Consider the following 12,167-nt stretch of genomic DNA (forward strand, 5'->3'; position numbering starts at 1 on the left):
ACCGCAGTAAGACGCAAATCAACCGCAAAAAGATACAAAATAACCGCAGTAAGATGCAAATCAACCACAAAAAGACACAAAATAACCGCAGTAAGATGCAAATCAACCACAAAAAGACACAAAATAACCGCAGTAAGATTCAAATCAACCACAAAAAGACACAAAATAACCGCAGTAAGATGCAAATCAACCACAAAAAGACGCAAAATAACCGCAGTAAGATGCAAATCAACCACAAAAAGATACAAAATAACCGCAGTAAGATGCAAATCAACCGCAAAAAGATACAAAATAACCGCAGTAAGATGCAAATCAAACACAAAAAGACACAAAATAACCGCAGTAAGATGCAAATCAACCGCAAAAAGATACAAAATAACCACAGAAAGATGCAAATCAAACACAAAAGACACAAAATAACCGCAGTAAGATGCAAATCAACCGCAAAAAGATACAAAATAACCGCAATAAGATGCAAATCAAACACAAAAAGACACAAAATAACCACAGTAAGATGCAAATCAACCACAAAAAGACACAAAATAACCACAGTAAGATGCAAATCAACCGCAAAAAGATACAAAATAACCGCAGTAAGATGCAGATCAACCGCAAAAAGATACAAAATAACTGCAGTAAGATGCAAATCAACCACAAAAAGACGCAAAATAACCGCAGTAAGATGCAAATCAACCACAAAAAGATACAAAATAACCGCAGTAAGATGCAAATCAACCGCAAAAAGATACAAAATAACCACAGTAAGATGCAAATCAACCACAAAAAAACGCAAAATAACCGCAGTAAGATGCAAATCAACCACAATAAGACACAAAATAACCGCAGTAAGATGCAAATCAACCCCAAAAAGACACACAATAACCGCAGTAAGATGCAAATCAACCCCAAAAAGACACAAAATAACCGCAGTAAGATGCAAATCAACCACAAAAAGATATAAAATAACCGCAATAAGATGCAAATCAACCACAAAAAGACACAAAATAACCGCAGTAAGATGCAAATCAACCACAAAAAGACACAAAATAACCGCAGTAAGATGCAAATCAAACACAAAAAGACACAAAATAACCGCAGTAAGATGCAAATCAACCACAAAAAGACACAAAATAACCGCAGTAAGATGCAAATCAACCACAAAAAGACACACAATAACCGCAGTAAGATGCAAATCAACCACAAAAAGACACAAAATAACCGCAGTAAGATGCAAATCAAACACAAAAAGACACAAAATAACCGCAGTAAGATGCAAATCAACCGCAAAAAGATACAAAATAACCACAGTAAGATGCAAATCAACCACAAAAAAACGCAAAATAACCACAGTAAGATGCAAATCAACCACAAAAAGATACAAAATAACCGCAGTAAGATGCAAATCAACCACAAAAAGACACAAAATAACCGCAGTAAGATGCAAATCAACCACAAAAAGACACAAAATAACCGCAGTAAGATGCAAATCAAACACAAAAAGACACAAAATAACCGCAGTAAGATGCAAATCAACCACAAAAAGACACAAAATAACCGCAGTAAGATGCAAATCAACCACAAAAAGACACACAATAACCGCAGTAAGATGCAAATCAACCACAAAAAGACAAAATAACCGCAGTAAGATGCAAATCAAACACAAAAAGACACAAAATAACCGCAGTAAGATGCAAATCAACCACAAAAAGACAAAATAACCGCAGTAAGATGCAAATCAAACACAAAAAGACACAAAATAACCACAGTAAGATGCAAATCAACCACAAAAAGACACAAAATAACCACAGTAAGATGCAAATCAACCACAAAAAGACACAAAATAACCACAGTAAGATGCAAATCAACCATAAAAAGATACAAAATAACCACAGAAAGATGCAAATCAACCACAAAAAGATACAAAATAACCGCAGTAAGATGCAAATCAACCACAAAAAGATACAAAATAACCACAGAAAGATGCAAATCAACCACAAAAAGATACAAAATAACCGCAGTAAGATGCAAATCAACCACAAAAAGATACAAAATAACCGCAGTAAGATGCAAAATGGTTGCAATGATGTAAAATAACATGCAGCACTTCATGAATAAACATCAAAATGACCACAATTTATTTAATATGTACAAAAAGCCCACAATGAGCAGAATAAAACGTAGAACCACTTTAAAGAACACATAAAAAATACCATTGAGAGATGCCACAAAACATACAAACCCAAAGAAAATCTACAGAGAAGCAAAGTACCAAAAAGAAAAATGACTCGACCACAGAGACACCAGAAGTATGAAGAGATGCAAAGAGACTGAACAGAGAAATAAACTCTAAATAAAAACCGCTGATGACAGTAACACATTTCATTTCTGACTTGAGGGAAGCGGGCCGTGAACATGAACTTTCCCACGGGAATAAACAGGAGACGGATCAGATTACCAGTGCGAGCGTTTGATTTCAGAAACCGGTCTGACCGTTAACGTCAGCCTGCAGCTGCGACTCGCCTCAAACTCGTTTTTACCGACTCCCACCAACAGCTGATGGAGTCTGCTGAGGCAGGACGATGGAAGCCGCTTCCTAATTAAATGAGAGTGTTCTCAGCAGCCGGCGCGTTGGATCAGGGACATCGTGCTTCTGTTATTCCAAGCAGAGTTAAGCCGACTTCCTAAAATGAAAACTAATCTTTTAGGCTACATTTACACTGTCAGTTAAATGTTACCCAATTCCGATTTTTCTCTCTCATGTGACACAGATCGGATATGTTTTTTGACCATGTAAATAGGAGGAGGACGCATGCATTCGGATATTTTGAGATCGGATACAGGCCTCCTTCATATGTGGAAATGTATCAGATACGAATCGGATATGTGACAATGCGACCGCCGTGTACACAGGCAGATCGGATATTCTTACACATTGCGTTCCGCACGTCATTAAATATGCGAGGATTTAGGTTTTTTTGTCGCACGTGGTAAGCTAGTGCATGCGAGACGCGTAAACATACGAGGAACATGTTGGAGGAGGTCAAAACCAACGAGGCGCAGTGGACAGTTGAGGAAGTGTTGGGCGAACTTCTCATGTACCGCAACACCAACATCACACCTGTGTCAACGTCGTCCATTTGCCTCAGCAGCAGAGTTTGGTAAACACTTAAGCGCGATGTTTCAGGTGATAGGCAAGTGTAATCGCGTGAATCAGATATGAGTCACATTATTAAAGTACGTGTAACCACACGTTAAAAAAAATCGGATTTAGGCAAAAAATCTGATCTGGGCATCAAGACTTGCAGTGTAAATGAAGCCTAAAGGGCCGTGTATACTCTCGCAGCAGTCTGTCGCAGGTATGACGCAGTTATTTTTGATTTATGCCCAATTTTGAAGCGCTGTCTGCGGTATGTTAATTCCACGCCACAACGCAAGAGGGACAATCATGAACAAGCTAGGACTGCTGGTGTGGTGGGTGGCGTGTTTCTCTTCCGGTTACGGAGGTCATTCAACAACAATGGCGACTGGACGAATGCGCACTTTGATTGAGATGCAGCTGATCGATCTAGAAATAGAAGAAATATTGCTACTACTGGAGCTGGCAGAGAGGCGAAAGAAGCGTCACGGTTAGCACGCTTAGCGTCACCATTAGCCGGTTAGCAAACCAGAAATACGCATAGTGTAGAGCGGATGTAGAGTTGACCAATCAGAGGCCTCCTTTCTCTCCTCCCTGCGACGATATCTGTCCAACTGTCTGCGGTCAGTTACAGTTTTGGGGAGGTGCACCAGAGTGTCTGCGAAAGGTGGGGGGGCATGTCTGCGTTAACTGCGACACACACGCAGACGACCTGGTTTCTGACCATAAACAGGCCTTAAGTGTGCGCAGCAGAGGATCGTACATACACGTATTTTGTTTAAAACACGACCACAAACTGTCACTAGTCAGTTCATTCTGACAGGAAGTTCTTTTAGGTTTTTAACTGAGTGAAAATAACCAAGTTCAAACCACATTCCCGTTGAACAGCAACAAAAAGTTGAATCTGTGATTTATTATCAGTTAGTCTGAACATTTATTCAACAGACACAAGTCAAAAGAGATGGTTTTCAGTGCCACTTTATGGAGAAAATAGACACAAATGTCGCCTTTGAATATATTAATCGATTCAATCCTTTTTCTCCAGTAGTTTTAAAGTGATGTCTCAGTTGAGGGCACTGGAGAGGTCTTATTTCCCTAATTTTCTAACCTCCTGAGAGTGGCTGAAACGCGTTTAAATCCTCGGTGGACGATACTACACAAACCTGACTGTGTTTTTATGGGTTTTATCAGCGAGAGCCAGGCGCTGCTGTTGCCACATTGTTAAGAGGGACATCGTACGAATGTGTTGGTCGAGCTGAGTGACTGTTTCAAGTACAAAGAACATTAAAGCATAATGGTCGATCTGGTGACCCCAATGGTTACCCTGGTAATAGGTGTTTGGTAAAACTAAACCAAAGCATGTAAAGCATGGTCTATCCATTTGTATAATGCTGGTGTGGCTTACACTATTCCTTTCTTTAATGAGATTTCAGCTTGAGGAGGATTACACCAGCATTTTGTGAACATCGTACAAAAACCACGACTTATTTCTGCAGAATTAGCTCCAGACTGAGGTCGCTGCCATTCCTGCACTGCTTTGTCATCAGCACTGAAGAGAGACGTTTGCAGGAAACTGCTGAGAGGTGGAGGCCAAAGGCAAAACTGTAGCTCTTTGTTGCATTTGATTTAAAGTCACAAGTCAGAGTTTCCAAATATTAACCGTCAAAGGGAGGTTATCTGACTCTAAAGTCCAAAGACTCTCACCAGCCCTGACCTAAAAAATCCAACTATTTGTAAGAAAGATAAGACTTTACTCCCTGTTATGTAATTAAAGATTAAAAGATCTCAGCTTTAACAATAATGCTGTAACAAACAGACTCTTGTAGGTTAGTCATGAAAACATTTTTCTTGGGAAATTCTCAATCAGCAAAGATTTTAACCAAAACATCTCTTTGTTTGGAACATTTTTATATTCGTTATCTCAAAATTTCACCAGAGCATCTTCGATAGAAAACACTCGATTCGGTTTAATTCAGGGGTATATTTCAAATAATTCATGTCTGTCGTGTACAGGGCCGTAGAACCAAATTTGGGGCCCCAGGAACAACCACTACCATGCATATTTGAACCAACATCGACCCTATGTTAGGCTTTTGGGACACTTGTATAGGCTAATAGTTATTATGAAAATAAATACATTAAGACAAATATGGCTTCTATATCACAATTATGTGGTAGCCAACAAAATTAGAGATTATTTTTTAATTATTTGACTTCGGCTGCTGTCACAGTGGTATGCAACGGAATGGGAATGGGATAATCAGTTACTGTAGGCTGTAATTTTGATATTTGGGCTCACCTTTCTTGGGAAAGAAATCAGTCAGCAGTTGCTTTCCTTCATTTTGTCTCTCTTGCCTTTCTATTCTTTTCTGAAAGCCTGATTTTTTTTTTTTTGGATGACATCTTTCATGTGCCGGCTGCTGCGTTTAATGCCTAATAATAAAGTGAGTGAAATTTATTGCGCATGTACAATCAAAGGTCCGCCAGAAGGCGGACTAAACCAATGCGCACTGATAATGGGGGTGTCTGATATAGATTATAGCCTATTTGCAGGCTGGGATATACATTTCAACAGATGTATTTCCAGAGAACATTGGATTTGCATAAATTACCAACATATATTGACATCATTTAAACAATTATTTTTAAAAAACGAAAGAAGAAGAAAATTTCCCTTAGGGCCCCCCCTGTAGGCTGGACCCTGTGAATCAGTCTGACTTTTCCCCCCTTTTCGACGCCGCTGGTCGTGTAGTGGTGGAGAGTAGAATCAAGATTTCATGTGTTTTGAGGGACTTTCAAGCTGTTTTTCAGTGTGGTTGGTTGTCACAGTTTCAATAACAATGGCACTTAACAATAGTTAACAAGGGAGCCAAAGCAGGGGGGCTAAAACAGGACCAATGTCATCTGTCTTGGTGGTACTCGTCAACACTCTGGCAGCAGTTTTTTTGGATCAACTGAAAGATTTTCAGTGAGCTGTTCTGGCATCCCGCTAAAACTGCATCGTAGCGGTCGAGCCCAGCTGTGATGAAAGCATGAACACATTTATTTAGCTTCACTTTGGGACAGGGTGCTTCTGATTTTGGTTATTTTCGGCAGATGAAATAAGGCTGCTTTAGAGGCCTGTAGGATAAGTGAATGAAAAAGATCCCAAATGGCTTCCAAGGTTCCTCACAGTTGTACTACAAACCAAGGAAATGCTGCCTGGAGTGATGATGTGATCAGATAGAGAATCTCTGATGACCAAAAACTATGACCTCAGTTAAGTCTGAACTCAAAGGTCATCCAGGCCTTGATGTCTTCAACACAAGCCTGAAGCTACAGTAACTGATTAGTTTCCTCAGGCTTCATGGGGAAATAGAGCTGGGCGTCATCAGCATAACGGTGGAGATCTATGTCATATTTCCTAATAAATCATGGAGAAACATGGGTTTACAACACTGAATAGCCATTTCTGACACCCACTGTGGTCCAACCTGAGCTTATCTGGCTGCTGTCTCTACTTCAGACCTGTAGCACCAAACAGTGGACGTCTGTCCAAGTCCTTTCCAGAGCTGACAAGGTCCAAACCTTTTCGACATATAACGTCTTTTTTTTTACGTCTTCGAAAAGAAGGATTTTCAGCCTCCGCTTTTCAGCCAAATCAGGTTGTAGTTTAAACATCTGGCATCTTTTTTGTGGTGGGATGATTGTGATAAGATGAAGTTACACTGAGGGACCTCTACTCTCAACCTTTTTGACCCTCTTTACTCTGCACCAGGTGCTCTGCTGAAGCTCTTTGCCCGTTTTTCTCGTTTGATGTTGCTGCTGTTGGACTTCTACACTGTTTGACCTTTTCCTGAGAGGCCTTCTCTGTAATCGAGCCTCGTGACAGCCGAAAAAACTACAGCTGCTTTGATACTGAGGCCCAAAGTGCCAAAACAAAGGAAATCAGAAACTGTTTGTGCATGCAGATGACATCAAAACGTCTCTTCCATCCAGAGGTGTGAGCAGAATGGCATGTGTGGGTGGGGCAGTTAGCTCATCTGGGGGGGCAGAAAACAATGCCTGAAAAAATCGGTGGAAAACCACTACTACAACTAGACACCAACTGGAAAGCAGTTTTGATGATTGTTCTGCCCCTTAACCCCTTCGCCATGTTGCAAATATGTCCCATTTTGGAGAGGCTTTTAGACCAGGACTTTAGGATGCAATAGCTTTTGTTTAACATGCTCCACATTCTCCATTGAGGGTTTAAATTCAAGTAGATACTTGGGGCAAGACATCCAGCCAACTCCAGCTTTTTATTACCTTCATTAAGGCTACATTTCAGATCATTATATACAACAAAAACATCAGCAAGGGGTTAAGGTTACGGAGGGGGGGAAACACGATAAATAAAGCTATAAACTTTGCTGATATATGCTTAAAATCACCACCTGCATTTATTCTATCAATACAAGACACAAACAGAGATAATAAATCGTGGCCTTTTTTCTGGCCAGTTTTCTTTGGATGGACAGGGCATTTCTCTCCCCCCGTAGCCACGCCCTTGCTTCCATCCAAAGAAAAAACTCCCTTTTATCAGGAAGAAACCTACATCAGAACCAGAACCAGGAAGGGCGGCCATTCCTGGCCAGGAAAGAGGGGACAACAAGCACCAGGCCAGGGATACCTGCTGAGAGAGAGAAACACAAGTTATTAATGTGCACGTACAGTCACAGCGTGAACACACAGTCATCTGAGTGGAAATCTCTCTCCGAGTCACATAACTGCAGATGAATTGTAAATACTGATGAATTTCCTCTTTGTGAACCTAAACGTAAGAAGGGCTTTGATTGTCTCTGACTGGGTGACAGTTACAGACAGTCACCACACTCTACAAACAGAGCCCCATAATCCTTTGCAGCAGAGAACACGCTTGAATGGAAATGTGGGGGAGTGACCGCAGTGTAAAGATGAGCTGAAAGACTTCAGAGAAACCATCCTGCTCTCATGTCCTCTGAGGGGGGAGGATGTGTAAATTTGTATGGAATTCAGATCCATAATCCCTCCTTTCCATGGATTATTCACAAGAATACTCAGCTAATATTTTACACGGGAGCAAAAACATGTTCACGATAAGAACCCAAACATTTACGACTCTTCCTCTGCTCGTCATTTAGCTTAAATGATGCTCTGCAAACAGAAATCTGCATCATTCATGAAGAGAATAACAGAATAAAGACAAAAAAAGCCAGATTAGAATGGTAAAATAAGATGTTTATCTACAATAACATGATTCAGAAAACACTGATATGTGTGTTTATGTGTGGATTCTGATCATTTACTAATCAGCTAACTTTTTCTTCCGTTAATTACAATAATGAATTCAAGCACATCATCTCCGTCTGTTTCTTTTTTTAAGATCTCTCGAGAAATAACCCGAGAGCTCAGAACACACACCGAACTGACAGAAAAATACTGAGGTGGCGGTTTTATGGACAGCTGGAAGGCTGCTGATCCCTCTTAAGTCGTGTGCTGAACAGCCCAAGTTGTTACAGCACAACGCAGAACACAACGGCTGCCGGCAGGTTAAAAAAAAACGAATGAGAACGTGCATCATAATCCTTCGGTCACGTATATGTTTGTTTTTGCAACAACTGTTTACTGTTGCTGTACCGATGGTGCGAGAATGGGGAAACAGAATTTGTGAAAATGTCGTGTTTTCTTCTGTTGGGCTCAAAACAAAGTACTGGTAGAGCATTGATAGCTCATTTATTTCGCAAGTGAAATAAAACTAATGATGAGATCTGACGTTGATATCAAAGCAAAAAGCAAAAGCCAGAAGGATTCGACTTCCCACATCTGAGAAACAGAAAATGCAGCATGGCGTGAGGTTGAACTGCGACAGAGATCCAGAGGAAGAAGCATGCAGTGAATTCAGCTGATCTCACAGAGTCCACCACAGAGTCCACCACAGAGTCCACCACAGAGTCCACCAGAGTCCACCAGAGTCCACCAGAGTCCACCACAGAGTTCACCACAGAGTCCACCAGAGTCCACCACAGAGTCCACCACAGAGTCCACAACAGAGTCCACCACAGAGTCCACCAGAGTCCACCACAGAGTTCACCAGAGTCCACCACAGAGTCCACCACAGAGTTCACCACAGAGTCCACCACAGAGTCCACCACAGAGTTCACCACAGAGTCCACCAGAGTCCACCACAGAGTCCACCACAGAGTCCACCACAGAGTCCACCACAGAGTCCACCAGAGTCCACCAGAGTCCACCACAGAGTTCACCAGAGTCCACCACAGAGTCCACCACAGAGTCCACCACAGAGTCCACCAGAGTCCACCAGAGTCCACCAGAGTCCACCACAGAGTTCACCAGAGTCCACCACAGAGTCCACCACAGAGTCCACCACAGAGTTCACCACAGAGTTCACCACAGAGTCCACCACAGAGTCCACCAGAGTCCACCAGAGTCCACCACAGAGTTCACCAGAGTCCACCACAGAGTCCACCACAGAGTCCACCACAGAGTCCACCACAGAGTCCACCAGAGTCCACCAGAGTCCACCAGAGTCCACCACAGAGTTCACCAGAGTCCACCACAGAGTCCACCACAGAGTCCACCACAGAGTCCACCACAGAGTCCACCAGAGTCCACCACAGAGTCCACCACAGAGTCCACCACAGAGTCCACCACAGAGTCCACCAGAGTCCACCACAGAGTCCACCACAGAGTCCACCAGAGTCCACCAGAGTCCACCACAGAGTTCACCAGAGTCCACCACAGAGTCCACCACAGAGTCCACCACAGAGTCCACCAGAGTCCACCAGAGTCCACCAGAGTCCACCACAGAGTTCACCAGAGTCCACCACAGAGTCCACCACAGAGTCCACCACAGAGTCCACCACAGAGTCCACCAGAGTCCACCACAGAGTCCACCACAGAGTCCACCACAGAGTCCACCACAGAGTCCACCAGAGTCCACCACAGAGTCCACCACAGAGTCCACCAGAGTCCACCAGAGTCCACCACAGAGTTCACCAGAGTCCACCACAGAGTCCACCACAGAGTCCACCACAGAGTCCACCAGAGTCCACCAGAGTCCACCAGAGTCCACCACAGAGTTCACCAGAGTCCACCACAGAGTCCACCACAGAGTCCACCACAGAGTCCACCACAGAGTCCACCACAGAGTCCACCAGAGTCCACCACAGAGTCCACCACAGAGTTCACCACAGAGTCCACCACAGAGTTCACCACAGAGTCCACCACAGAGTCCACCACAGAGTTCACCACAGAGTCCACCACAGAGTTCACCACAGAGTCCACCACAGAGTCCACCACAGAGTTCACCACAGAGTCCACCACAGAGTCCACCACAGTCCACAGCTTACTGGGACAATGAACCAGTGAGCTGTAACATTACTGATTGTTGGAAAAAGTCAGGATCAATGAAAACTCTCTCCTGAAGTTTGGGACACGGTTTGGGTTACGGTTTGGGACACGGTTTGGGACACGGTTTGGGTCACGGTTTGGGTCACGGTTTGGGTCACGGTTTGGGACACGGTTTGGGACACGGTTTGGGACACAGACACAGTTCGGGACACGATTCGGGACACGGACACGGTTTGGGTCGCGGTTCGGGACGCGGTTCGGGACGCGGTTCGGGACTGTAACCAGGCTTTTGGTGTCGATCCGTCACCATCACGTCCGTGTCATTCATACATGTGAACTGAATCATTTCTTCTCTCCACGGCTAAATTTAGGATTTTGGGATTAAAGGCCCAGTGATTTTCTTCACATTTCTATTTCTTAGCTGGTGCCACACCCCACTCTATGCAGTCTATCACCATGGAAACCACTACCTTCCCTCCCCCCGTCTACTTTTCATCACTTTGAAGATATTTCGGTGACCCACATTCCTGCTCCCAGAGGCTCCTTATTAGCATCTCACTTCTTGGTTCACTTCGGCTGCGGGTCCTAAAAGAAACAACCCGTCCTCTTCACTCCCGTCCTCTTCACTCCCGTCCACGGACCATCAGTACCGAGGCGTGCCATGAAGGAAAGAACAAATATGCTTTCTCCTTCTTTCCCAGCAGATATCGCTGCAGTCTGAGGTTTTTATTGCCGTTTCCTTTGTGCTTGAATGCAGGAATTCTGGGACATAAGAATGTAAACATTGGAATGGGACTGCATCACTGTGGCTGTGACAGTCAGAAATCAATAAGTCGGACAAAGGAAAGATGGAGAAAAGTGACACTGCAGTCCCTCTGTGAATCCCGGCAGCATCAGCTAGAGTTACTGCTGTTACTGACGGCTTCATTTGTAACGTCTTTACTCGAAGGGGAAGATAAAAAAAGACTGTTCTTAAGTGCAACTGTGTGCAACGCTGGAGTGTGTAACAACCCTCAAACCTGAGACAAATGTTGGTGAAATCTGACCTCCCTGTCACTGTGTTCCGCTCCTGGAGATTTGTGATGTGCACTCAACGCACTCACCCGTCCAACACCAGGAAAGCTATGACAATAAGAGGTGCAATCAATTCTTCCACCAGAAATGCCATTCCTAAGCGTAACCCAGGGCCAGAGCCGTCCCGTAGCCTCACTCATGAACATCTGCATTAAGCATGTCAGGTTTGTGAGAAGAGGAACAGATGCAACTCAATTCAAATTGACATAACTTCACATGAAAACGAAGTTAAGATCTTCTACATCTGGAGGTTTGCAGCTGGTTGAATGTGTCAGTGGGTCATGTGACTCCCTGTTTGTGCTGATTTAGCTTTGGGTTTGTCCTGTTGCTGCTGTTTGGAGTCATATTCTCTGGGAGATTGCTGTTTTTGAGCACTGAGTTCCAAACCCAGTCCAGTAAGAGTTATGAATATGGGTGTGTTCTCTGTGGTTCAAACTTTAGACTTGATCAGTTCATAAATCTCAGCAGCATGGAGAAAATGCAGGTATTTCTTTCTCTCCTTTTTATGAGTGTAAAGAAAGTGGCTGAGTGCATTAAAGTCTGGCTAAGTTCCATTTTTCTTGAGTTATCAAACCTTCTGGCACCA

The 12,167-nt window shown here is 43.3% G+C and overlaps 1 protein-coding gene across 2 annotated transcripts in view; it reads left to right on the forward strand.

Moving 5' to 3' along the window:
- The window catches only part of trim2b (tripartite motif containing 2b), a 34,253-nt gene that overhangs the window by 6,065 nt on the left and 16,021 nt on the right, over positions 1 to 12,167 (forward strand). The window lies entirely within an intron of this gene.

Source organism: Odontesthes bonariensis, chromosome 19, assembly GCF_027942865.1.
Source record: "Odontesthes bonariensis isolate fOdoBon6 chromosome 19, fOdoBon6.hap1, whole genome shotgun sequence".
In the NCBI taxonomy this organism is placed as follows: Eukaryota; Metazoa; Chordata; class Actinopteri; order Atheriniformes; family Atherinopsidae; genus Odontesthes; species Odontesthes bonariensis.